Source organism: Garra rufa, chromosome 1 (assembly GCF_049309525.1).
Source record: "Garra rufa chromosome 1, GarRuf1.0, whole genome shotgun sequence".
Lineage (NCBI taxonomy): Eukaryota > Metazoa > Chordata > Actinopteri > Cypriniformes > Cyprinidae > Garra > Garra rufa.
In genome coordinates this window covers 69,456,969-69,468,934 of record NC_133361.1, presented here as the reverse complement: position 1 = coordinate 69,468,934, position 11,966 = coordinate 69,456,969, and the positions used below count along the sequence as shown (strand labels likewise).

At 37.7% G+C, this 11,966-nt stretch overlaps 1 long non-coding RNA gene across 1 annotated transcript; it reads right to left on the bottom strand.

Annotated features, from left to right (window-relative positions):
• Positions 1 to 3,142: 3,142 nt before the first annotated feature.
• Positions 3,143 to 4,061, bottom strand: LOC141339314 (uncharacterized). The gene is made up of 3 exons (XR_012355933.1): positions 3,925 to 4,061; positions 3,642 to 3,696; positions 3,143 to 3,220 (listed from the first exon to the last, which is right to left on the bottom strand). It is a non-coding gene; the product is annotated as an uncharacterized lncRNA (long non-coding RNA).
• Positions 4,062 to 11,966: the final 7,905 nt, after the last annotated feature.

Below are 11,966 nucleotides of genomic sequence, written 5' to 3'. Positions count from 1 at the left end.
TTATGTTTGATTTAGCACAGTTTCCCTCTTATACTCCGAAAGTTCCCTTAGGCATTTGTGCGCATGCGCACTACTCATAAATGGTGCTTTATAGAGGACGCACAAAAATACTGAATAAAATCATTTATATTTAGGTTAAACGTAGGTTATAGCTTTTACTGCATGTTAGCTTGCAAATTATGCCCAAGAACATAATTTATTAAGCCATATGTCTTACTTACAAGAAACAATGCCTCTAACCACAGGTCAAGTACGAAAAATAATGCCCAGTTTAGGCCATTCCACTCCACTGAAGGGGTGGAGCGGAAAATGAAAATAAATACGGCCTTTTAAAATTTAAATGTTCCAGCGATTTCATTCCGTCAACCCCTTTGAACAAGAGCTAATTTCAGGTGTTTGCAAGCAGTTTCATTTAAAACGGAGAGAGCTGCCTTCAGCCAGTGTTTTCTGTTGTACTGACATGAGAGTCAAGGCTCCGAGCTCTCGGTCTGCGAACTACATCACTGAGCCTCTTTTAAAAGCATTTAAATAAAAACACTCCAGCGACTGTACGCAATGTAAACATAATATCATTTTAAAGAGCTATATTAAGCGCATATGAGCTGCTTTATATGGTTTACGGATGAGCTTCAGGGCTGGCGTTTCTTCGTCCGTGTTCACAAAACTACACATTTTAAAGGCATTTAAAAAATAAAAACACTCCAGCGATTGAACAGTAATAGTAGATTAGTGTATTGAAAACGTTAAAATGCTTGCTTATTTGTGCTGCATTTTTGTGGAAACGAATTAGCTAGTAAAGACTGTTTCATGAATATGGTCTCATCGTTTGAACCACATAGTTCAACAAAGCACGGCCGTTTTTAATGACCAACTAATAACTTCTGCTATTTACCTGATTAGAGTTCTCAAAAAAATGCACCTGTATTGAACAAAGCACCTAATCACTCACGTAATATTTTCTTGCTCCCTGTCATTTCGCTGTATTTTATGTTTGATTTAGCACAGTTTCCCTCTTATACTCCGAAAGTTCCCTTAGGCATTTGTGCGCATGCGCACTACTCATAAATGTTGCTTTATAGAGGACGCACAAAAATACTGAATAAAATCATTTATATTTAGGTTAAACGTAGGTTATAGCTTTTACTTCATGTTAGCTTGCAAATTATGCCCAAGAACATAATTTATTAAGCCATATGTCTTGCTAACAAGAAACAATGCTTCTAACCACAGGTCACGTACGAAAAATAATGCCCAGTTTAGGCCATTCCACTCCACTGAAGGGGTGGAGCGGAAAATGAAAATAAATACGGCCTTTTAAAATTTAAATGTTCCAGCGATTTCATTCCGTCAACCCCTTTGAACAAGAGCTAATTTCAGGAGTTTGCAAGCAGTTTCATTTAAAACGGAGAGAGCTGCCTTCAGCCAGTGTTTTCTGTTTTACTGACATGAGAGTCAAGGCTCCGAGCTCTCGGTCTCTTTAAAAGCATTTAAATAAAAACACTCCAGCGACTGTACACAATGTAAACAGAATATCATTTTAAAGAGCTATATTAAGCGCATATGAGCTGTTTATGTGGTTTACGGATGACCTTCGGGGCTGGCGTTTCTTCGTCCGTGTTCACAAAACTACATATTTTAAAGGCATTTAAAAAATAAAAAAACACTCCAGCGATTGAACAATAATTGTAGATTAGTGTATTTAAAACGTTAAAATGCTTGCTTATTTGTGCTGCATTTTTGTGGAAAAGAATAAGCTAGTAAAGACTGTTTCATATGGTCTCATCGTTTGAACCACGTTAGTTCAACAAAGTACGGCTGTTGTTAACCTCACCACCCAGCAAACATTTGGACGTGTATTGACCGTTGAAAAGACGTCCGTCCGACACGTCCCGTCATGGTTGAAAAATAGTTCCAAAATGAAAGTTGAACCGACGTCTTTTCTGGCCGTGAATTCCACGTCTCTTCAGCGCGTCCATGGACGTCAGAATTAGTCTTCTTCTGGATGTTTATATGGTGTGTTTATGCATAAGTGTAGGCATATAAGCCTGCATATAAAATAATCATACACTAATTGTGTTAAATCGTAAACAGGCGATTTTGACGTTTAAGCATCTAAACTTGACAAAGGTTCTAAAAAGGGCCAAAATCGGCCCAGTCATACCGAAACGTCTAGATAGAACACGTTATAATCACGTGTAGATCAAACAACACATTACTTTACTTATACATTTAAGTACTTAATATAATTAACTGCATCTGAATATAAGGTTAAGGTTTGATACATGCAATTATGCATAATTTATAGTTATTACAGTAACTACATGTAACAAGGTCACTGTAAAATAAAGTGTTATATTATTAACATTTTAGTAGTTCATTACAAATGATCAAAGATAACGGGATGAACTAAAGTCACAATTTATTTATCACATTTATTTTATGGTTTTAATACAAATTCACCTGGGAAACAGGAAAAATTAACATGTTCATCACGAAACAAATTCAGTTTCATAACTAAATTTAAGGAATTGAGCTGTCACAAATATCTCCCACATCTTATTTTTTATAACCCCCACCCCCTGCTCTTCCTGGAGCATGTTTTAGATGTTCAGCCATAGCGCCATCAATTTCCGATTCCGTTGAATTGGGGTTCCACCTCTTCACAGCATCTGAGGGAAGAAAATATGAATGTAAAAAGCAAAAAGTTAAACAAGCACTTATTTTTAAAGTGTTTTTATCTATCAAACTAATTGTACAATGCAGTCGAACAAGACTTTTCCCATCCATTTCATGAACATGAGCTTCTCTGAGATACCAAATGATTAGTCTTCAAAAAGTCTAAAAGTAATGTAGTGACACTCTTATGGAAATAAGATAATTTGTAATTATTTAAATTTGTCTAATTTTTAAACTGTGTGTCATGAATCAACATCTCAGAAAAATGTTATTCATTTCAAAACAAAGTGACGACTTAATTCGTGATGCAGGATGTTGATTTCATACATGTCCACATATGAGAACACCGGGACTAAAACATGTTAATTATGCGTTTGGACATTTCTGATAAAAACAGGTCTTTTAAATAAGACACAAGGAACATACGATGTGTCACAAATTACCTTGTATTATATTATATAAAGATGTAGCCTTGAATGCAGCCTTTTCCAGCTGGCCACCACCCTGCATGTTGAATTTTGCCATTAAGGCATTTGACATGATTCTGCGAAATAAACGATTCAGTCATAATATTAAAATGCATTGTAAGATCAGTATTACAAATTAGCACTGTGCAGTTTGCCAATTGCATGCAGTGTTAAAACATACACTTTCACAAACACTCTCTATCATGTAATAAGTGCTCTATCCCTATCTAAAGTTTTTGTGACAAGTAATGATTAATTCAGTTCTTACACTAACATTATGTTTTTATATCTTGTTTTAAGTCCTACGAACAACCTGATTTAGCACAGACATTACAACTTCAACACAAAAACAGGCAATTATATAAGTAGATATAGTGTGTGACAGAATTATAGTATTACCAAAGGTTGAGGTTATTATTGTGGATACTGTTACTATTGTCATTTTTTTCTGAAATACGACACAGCAAAACACACAAACAATGCTAGGTAAATACATACCTGTTCATACACAGTCTCTGACTGACATTCGGCCAACTCTGGACAGTTGCTGAACCTAAAAGTGACACCACAATCAAAATAATGTAATAATGTTTTGAAAAATCAAGAGCAAGACAGAATTGACAGCAAACAAAAACAATGGTATCGATATTGGCATTAGATTATCGATAAACAACTACTTGTACCTCTAATAAAAGATTTACAAACGGACTGTTTGCAAACTTTGCTTTAATGAATTTCCCATAAATGGCCTGCGTTTCAAACACCATATAATATTCCTTACTTGCTGATGGCATGGGGTAATTATCTGGTTCCACCTATTTGAAATTGTAAAACACCAAGGCAGGCTCCACTGTCCCCTCGGATTCTGAGCTGCTGTCCTCTTCCGCTAAGGCATCAACTCTTGCGCTTCGACATCTCCAGTTTCTTTGATAGTCAGAGGACATGTTTAGCAAATCTGAAATTACAAAATACTTTTAAAGCACTTATTTAAGTCAGCCATGCTCAAATTAATTTACAGATTTCAGTGAATTGTTCCTGAGCTCCTCCTACATATCACAGTCTTTCATTGCATTTATTTTCAGAAATAAACTTTCAGAATGCTACATCTGAGTAGTACTTTTTAATTTAATTTTTAAACATGTTTAATCAACCGATGTGCTCTTATGTGCTGCATGTCATTGATGTCAAAGTACATATATACATTTAACTATTGTTTTTTCCCTCTTATAGCTTGCCTAATAATAAAGAAATATATATATATATATATATATGCCACAGATGAGTTTCTTTTTAGGGTTAAAAAAGACCATAGCATTAAACATTACCTTTTAGCATACTAGCTAACTTTAGCCCAAGTTAATTTAACTTGACAGTGTGCATATACTTGCTTTGGGTTCCTCCGAGTAAAACAAGTAAAAATAAAATACATTAATAAAATACCTCAAAATGTACTTACCCATCGGTGAATTTTTAATGATTTGTAAAATCAAAAAACTCTCTCCTGGTGTACGTTACGGCTCACTCCTCTTCTTCTGGTGTTTTTGGCGATTTTGCCAAACCAGCATAAAAAGATGCATTACCGCCACCTATTGATCTGGAATTTTGAGTATACAAACTGTCATATCTCGAGATAATCTGCTATAGAGATACCATATCGCCAGAATTTGTAACAACATCTTGGCAGCAGTTTTTGCATCCAGCTCAGACTTTAAATTGTGACTTACTTATGTATATAGCCTATATATATATTTAATCATTAAAAACGAAATAAGTAAATCATATTGTAATGTATGGGAAACTGGTGGAATAATGGGTAAATGCAGTGATTTCACACTTAACTACAAGCAATTTGTGAATAGAATTTGACATAAAACAAGATGTAAAACAAATGGAAGTTTTTTAAATAAAGATTTCCGTGCTGGTTTGCATGGGTCTTACTAAACGTTTAAAGGACGTCAGTGGACGTCTATTAACAACCTCTTATGAAACTACTTTGGGCACTTAAATTAATTACTGTAGTATGCCAATGTGAATGTGAATGTAAGCACAATTGCTTTTGCATATTTCATAAGGATTTTATAGAGGTTGAGGATGGACTATAAATGCACGTGTAAAAGACGTCACCTGCTGGACGTCCTTTCACAACCGAATCACAACCGGGTATATTTTGAACTACACTCAGCTAAAAGTCAAAGTAAAAACTTTACATGCAACCACATATAATTGTAGACATGTACAAATGAATCTGAATGCATTTTTAAGAAATATTTTGTGTTAAAATTTTTTGCATATTTTGTCGTCCTACCGCGACTATTTTTGGCCAGGGACAGGATGTCGCCGTCGGACCAATGTTTGCTGGGCAATAACTTATGCTATTTAACTGATTAGAGTTCTCAAAAAAATGCACCTGTATTGAACAAAGCACCTAATCACTCACGTAATATTTTCTTGCTCCCTGTCATTTCGCTGTATTTTATGTTTGATTTAGCACAGTTTCCCTCTTATACTCCGAAAGTTCCCTTAGGCATTTGTGCGCATGCGCACTACTCATAAATGTTGCTTTATAGAGGACGCACAAAAATACTGAATAAAATCATTTATATTTAGGTTAAACGTAGGTTATAGCTTTTACTTCATGTTAGCTTGCAAATTATGCCCAAGAACATAATTTATTAAGGCATATGTCTTGCTAACAAGAAACAATGCTTCTAACCACAGGTCACGTACGAAAAATAATGCCCAGTTTAGGCCATTCCACTCCACTGAAGGGGTGGAGCGGAAAATGAAAATAAATACGGCCTTTTAAAATTTAAATGTTCCAGCGATTTCATTCCGTCAACCCCTTTGAACAAGAGCTAATTTCAGGAGTTTGCAAGCAGTTTCATTTAAAATGGAGAGAGCTGTCTTCAGCCAGTGTTTTCTGTTTTACTGACATGAGAGTCAAGGCTCCGAGCTCTCGGTCTGCGAACTACACCACTGAGCCTCTTTAAAAGCATTTAAATAAAAACACTCCAGCGACTGTACACAATGTAAACAGAATATCATTTTAAAGAGCTATATTAAGCGCATATGAGCTGTTTATGTGGTTTACGGATGAGCTTCGGGGCTGGCGTTTCTTCGTCCGTGTTCACAAAACTACATATTTTAAAGGCATTAAAAATAATAAAAAATAAAACACTCCAGCGATTGAACAATAATTGTAGATTAGTGTTTTTAAAACGTTAAAATGCTTGCTTATTTGTGCAGCATTTTTGTGGAAACGAATAAGCTAGTAAAGACTGTTTCATATGGTCTCATCGTTTGAACCACGTTAGTTCAACAAAGTACGGCTGTTGTTAACCTCACCAATAACTTATGCTATTTAACTGATTAGAGCTCTCAAAAAAATGCACCTGTATTGAACAAAGCACCTAATCACTCACGTAATATTTTCTTGCTCCCTGTCATTTCGCTGTATTTTATGTTTGATTTAGCACAGTTTCCCTCTTATACTCCGAAAGTTCCCTTAGGCATTTGTGCGCATGCGCACTACTCATAAATGGTGCTCTATAGAGGACGCACAAAAATACTGAATAAAATCATTTATATTTAGGTTAAACGTAGGTTATAGCTTTTACTGCATGTTAGCTTGCAAATTATGCCCAAGAACATAATTTATTAAGCCATATGTCTTGCTAACAAGAAACAATGCTTCTAACCACAGGTCACGTACGAAAAATAATGCCCAGTTTAGGCCATTCCACTCCACTGAAGGGGTTTAGCGGAAAATGAAAATAAATACGGCCTTTTAAAATTTAAATGTTCCAGCGATTTCATTCCGTCAACCCCTTTGAACAAGAGCTAATTTCAGGAGTTTGCAAGCAGTTTCATTTAAAACGGAGAGAGCTGCCTTCAGCCAGTGTTTTCTGTTGTACTGACATGAGAGTCAAGGCTCCGAGCTCTCGGTCTGCGAACTACATCACTGAGCCTCTTTTAAAAGCATTTAAATAAAAACACTCCAGCGACTGTACGCAATGTAAACATAATATCATTTTAAAGAGCTATATTAAGCGCATATGAGCTGCTTTATATGGTTTACGGATGAGCTTCGGGGCTGGCGTTTCTTCGTCCGTGTTCACAAAACTACACATTTTAAAGGCATTTAAAAAATAAAAAATAAAAACACTCCAGCGATTGAACAGTAATAGTAGATTAGTGTATTGAAAACGTTAAAATGCTTGCTTATTTGTGCTGCATTTTTGTGGAAACGAATTAGCTAGTAAAGACTGTTTCATGAATATGGTCTCATCGTTTGAACCACATAGTTCAACAAAGCACGGCCGTTTTTAATGACCAACTAATAACTTCTGCTATTTACCTGATTAGAGTTCTCAAAAAAATGCACCTGTATTGAACAAAGCACCTAATCACTCACGTAATATTTTCTTGCTCCCTGTCATTTCGCTGTATTTTATGTTTGATTTAGCACAGTTTCCCTCTTATACTCCGAAAGTTCCCTTAGGCATTTGTGCGCATGCGCACTACTCATAAATGTTGCTTTATAGAGGACGCACAAAAATACTGAATAAAATCATTTATATTTAGGTTAAACGTAGGTTATAGCTTTTACTTCATGTTAGCTTGCAAATTATGCCCAAGAACATAATTTATTAAAGCCATATGTCTTGCTAACAAGAAACAATGCTTCTAACCACAGGTCACGTACGAAAAATAATGCCCAGTTTAGGCCATTCCACTCCACTGAAGGGGTGTGTAGAAAATACTTTTTGTTAATGCTTTTAAATTTGTGTTTTGGATGTTCTGTGCTTATGAGAAGACAAAATGTTCTGTGCTTATGAAAAGACAAAGTGTACACTATGTAACAGAATCTGTTAGTAAAATGTGTGCGTGTAGTTGCGAACTCTCTACATTTATGTCATTTCTGAGAAACCTTTGTTTACAGGCACGTAGGAGAAAAGAAGCCCTGCAAAAGTAGTAGCAATTTGAAGGTCACTTTAGACTAGACTTTTGGTCACTCTAAGAAGAAGAATGGGATGGGGCTGTATTTTCTTTTCTGTCCAGGAACGGTTGGTGAACACGCCCTGATTGGAGGAGAATGGTTGAACGATATCAGGAGGAGAGGCCTGCAGAATCAAGAATATAAATGCATATTTTAGCTTTGTGAGACATTCCTGGACTGCCCAGAATGTCAGATTTGATATTGGCTGTTCTGGAATCCTGAGCTCAGCACGCTTTGACTTTACTATTAAATTGGCTTTAAACTTTGACGCGGACTCAAACTGTTTTATTTAAAGGGCGGATAAACGGACTGGGGGGAAGTAGGTATTCTTAGAATACCGGTAAATTCCAACAAATGGAGGGGGCACCCGGATTCGCCCGAGACGAGGAATCAGAAACTGAAGGACATCTCCATTTCAACTCCTCTGCGCAGAGAAATAAATAACAGGTAAGCAGTTACCTTTTTCATAAAAAACTGCAGTTTGGCTACTACTAAATTGAAGAGTTGAATAGGAAGTGAATATCAGTTTTTGCGTTTTGTACAAAATTGGGTAAAGTCAAAGAGTAAGAAAGTAAAATAAGGTAAAGGATATCCAGTGATCTCAAATAAAGGAATTAAATTAGTAAATGAAAGAGAACTCCTAAAACATAAGGTTTTCCTGACGAGGTTGAGTTTTCCCAAGGATTTCCAACAAATTAGAAAGGACATAACAGAAAATTCGTAAAAACGTTTCCCGGCGAGGTTGAATTTTCTTTTGACTTTGAAGGTGTCCAATAAAAAAAATTAGGGTGTGACAGAAAACTTGTAAAGGTATGCCCGTCGAGGTTAAGTTTTCCTAAGGATTCCCTGACATATTGGTAGAAAGGTGAAAGAAACATCGTAAAACCCGACGGGGTCGAAGCCTAATAAGGTTGATTTTCTTAAGAACCTCCTAAATTTGAGATCAAGTGTATGTGGCATATGCGTTGTGTGAAGTGAAACAAGTGTGTATGTGTGTAGTTTATATCAGGTGATTGTAGATACAGTTAACATATGATAGAGAATACATAAAGAGAACTGTAGCATTTGAATTAACTGGTACCGATTCACCCCAACGCTGACGGGCGTTGGGGAACGGTCCAGTCTCCATCCTCTCTGCAGAGCATCTAAAACAAGGTAAGCAGTCACCTTTTTCATAAAAGTACTGCGAAATTGGAAATATTCAAAATTTTAAGGTTGGGAGTGGATTGAACACCAATGTAAAGGTAATTTTATACAAAAAGAATCAGATCAGTTTAAAAGGATATTGTAAAAGGTTAAAAGGTCATTGTCAAATCCTGGCAAGGTTAGGATTGACTTGACAAGGCTTGGTTAAAGTAATTTTATAAAAACTCATAAGAAATCCTGTAAAATCCCGGCGTGATTAACGTGTAAAAGTGTCTGTCTACTGAACGATCTCTGAAAGTGTGTGTGAGTGTGAACTACTCCGTGTCTGGGAGGTTGGAGTGCTGCGCACCTTCTCTGGACCGTCACTTAAGTGTGACCTGGTAGGAACGGACGCAGCATTCTTACGGCTCAGAGAGGAGGGGGAAATTGATGAGCTCTGTGATAAAGGGACTGTATGAAAGAAAATAAAATTTGAAAGTGAATGTATGAATGGAGAGATCCTAATTAGCAGATGGTGTTAGAACTGATATTTCCTACTAGTAGAAAAAGAGTTAAGAATGTTCCTAGGTGGTGGGTGTGTAGACTATTAGGGCATAGAGAGGACTGTGATCCATTAAAAGAAACAAAACCTTTAATAAAATGAGTACGTATAAGGGAGTGTGGGATGCCATCTGTAGCCAGATGATGCATCAAGCTGAACCAAAAGAATAGAAAGAACTAAAAATATTGCAAAAAATTGGTTGTGTAGGTTGTTTGGACATCTTCCAGATTGTAAATTGATTAATAAGAAGTAAGAAATGGCAACTTACAAAGAAAATTGGCAGAAGATAGCTGAGATGGTGTTGGCGCAGACAGAGCCAAAAGATATTAAGGAAAGACAGAAAGAATTATTGGGGTGTTGGTCCCACCTAGTAAATATTCAACAATGGACCAATGATAGTAAGGATACAGGCAAACTAGTTCAGTATATTAAAATGGAAGAAAAAAGGGCCCATGGAGAATTGCAGGAAAAAGACAGGAAATGGCAGAATTAGATAAGATTATAAAGGACAAACAAGCCTTATTGAGAAAGTGGACCAGAGTTGCAACCACTGCCACAGTTGTAAGTAAAAGGCATCCCACATATGCTCCTAGCGCCCCTATGGCAACACAGCTGCCTGTATTCGCTGTGGGCAAAGGAGAAATTGAGATACAGGGAGAGTGGGAGGAGCAGACTGGAGAAAACCCTGATTCTAGTAAACTATGTCAAGAATTTTACAGACAGGCTGTAATAAAAGGGGTCCCACAAGCTGATGCTTCTAGCATAGAAAACAGTCCGGAAATGGCAGGGGGGGACAGTGACACGTGGGTGAGACATTTTGTACATCATGTTGATAGAGCTGTAGAGAAAGCAGGAAAGGAAGAGACAGAAATAGACAAACTGAAAACTCAATTGTTAAAGATGCAGATAGAAACCGAGAAAGACAAATCTAAAAAGAAAGGGAAGGAAGTGCAGCAAATGTCAGTGCAAAACCAAACCAGCCAGAGTGCTTCCCCACCACAGTTTCTACAGCCTGCCACACCACAGCCCTATTGGCAGAGTGTCAGTCAACAATATGATCCCTGTGATACATACACAGATTGGCCTCCCACCAACAGGGGCAGGGGATTAAAAAGGGGTATGAATATGAAAAATGATAAGGGAAGGGGTCTGTCTGCTCCACCATCGGGGGGTTGTTTCATTTGCGGGGACTCGAGTCATTGGAGGAGGGAATGTCCACAGAGACAGAAAAGACAACCTCCTGCAAGGGGACGGGCTCCTTTTAGAGGAGGGGCTCCAGGAAGGGGGGGAGCTGTCCCAAATACACTCTCATGGCCTGCCAACCAACAGGTGCCCGGTCAATGCCCAGTCTGGGACCAGGCGGGTGATGCGGAGTGTTACTGACGAGGCACAGAGAACCAGCAGGGGGGCTAAGGCTGAGCACTACATACAGGTGCTGGTAGATAACAAGCCTATAAGGGCCCTGGTGGACACTGGGGCCACTTTCTCTACCATTACAGGGGGCATGGTGGAGGAAGGGGCGCTCTCATCTAAAAACAGTGAGAGTGCGAGGGTTCTCTGGGGGGTCAGAAAAATGGCCACTAACAAAGCCTCTGTCAATAAAGGTGGCAGGACAGACGCACCTTCATGAATTCTTATGCTCCGCAAATGCGCCATCACCGTTGTTGGGGAGAGACATTTTAGTGAAATTGGGGATATGCATTTTTTTGTAGCCCAGATGGTATCTATATAAGATTTCCTGATGGCACAATTAATAATTGCTCCACTGGAGGGGGGCTGGTACAAGGAGACACAGGAAAATTGGTTTTAGAAAAGGTGGTGGAAAAAGGGGCAGATATTTATTGGCTATTGCTAACTACACCAGACATGCCAGACGTTACCAAAATTGTACAGAAATGGACATCATGGATGTCCTCAAAATTTTCACTGTCAGCCCCGGTTGATCCGTTGCATTGCACTATATAATATGACAGGGAGGGAGATGAGGTATATATATGGAAGAATTTCAGAAAGAGGCAGGGATGAAAAATGCTAGGAATGTATTAAAATGGACTTTTGAGGCAGAACAGGAATCTATAACACTAAAAACTGATTTGGCCAAAGCTGCAGAACTGCAGACCCCAGATTATTCTGTACC